This window comes from Aureococcus anophagefferens (genome assembly GCF_000186865.1).
Source record: "Aureococcus anophagefferens unplaced genomic scaffold AURANscaffold_167, whole genome shotgun sequence".
Classification (NCBI taxonomy): domain Eukaryota; class Pelagophyceae; order Pelagomonadales; family Pelagomonadaceae; genus Aureococcus; species Aureococcus anophagefferens.
The window spans coordinates 10,654-11,863 of NW_008705711.1; positions in this window are offsets into that span (position 1 = coordinate 10,654).

A 1,210-nucleotide genomic window follows, 5' to 3' on the forward strand; every position below is an offset into this window, starting at 1 on the left:
TAAGCTAAAGAATCACTCGAATGGGGGATATCGCAAGCAACAGCAATGAACAAAGAAGCGGCCGCTCTAAACGCAGAAAGAGCGAAATTACAGCACCAGCATTACTTGGATACTACTCGCGGACCTCCTCCAGCTCAATCGCAAGGCCAGAGTCAATCGCAAGGCCAGAATCCGACCATGTTTGCACCTCCACAAACACCGCAGGCTCTTTTGCACGCACCAGCTGAAGCTGCACTGCTGCTAGCAGCTGCAGCACATGCCCAGCATTACATGGATACTACTCGCGGACCTCCTCCAGCTCAATCGCAAGGCCAGAATCAATCGCAAGGCCAGAATCCGACCATGTTTGCACCTCCACAAACACCTCAGGCTCTTCAGGCTCTTTTTGCACTGGCAGCACCAGCACCAGCTCCAGCTGCACTGATGCTATCACCTGCAGCACATGCAACCGCAGCAAATGAAACCGCAGCAAATGCAGCCGCAGCAACCGCAGCAAATGCAGCCGCAGCACCCGCAGCAAACAGCGTAGCAGCACAGATAGCAACCCTAGGAACTCTCCTGTTGAATGGGGACATCACTCAAGCTGACTTCGCGCAACTCAAGGCGTCACTATTGCCGCCCCCGTGAATCATCACGCTCGGGTGCTTTCTCCCATGATGACTGCCTGTTCAACAGGAACACATGGGAGTTTTTAGCGATAACCCGGATCTTATTATACTAGAGTATCGGAATCTACGCTAGTTGCATACTACCCCGAGAGTCGTCTATAGCGAGCAGGTCCCTGTATGCCGCTCGTGCGAGCGAACCTGCCATCGCGAGTCCAAAATCAGCACTCTCGCGAGCCACTACACCGCAGCACGTCTCTCTATGCGGAAAGCAGCCACAACTATGAGAAGCCGTGCAAATGCGCTTCTCATAAGGCAGGTCATTTACATGCCAGCTTTTCAAGTTGTTGTATATGACTATCTCCTTCCGATAAGGCGTCCCAAAAAGCATGCATTTGCAGAGGGCAGTTTTCTTAAGCCCAAAAATAGAATGAAACACATCCTTGCAAATGGGCTGCTTTGGGCCATAGCCCGCAGGTATTTCCATGATCACCTTGCAAAGCGGGTTCGCCTGCCATGCGGCGATCATCAGCAAACTTATCCACATCAATGTCTCGTTGCCAAACTCAATCTTTCGCGCTTGCTCCTCCGTAAGAGGAGCACCA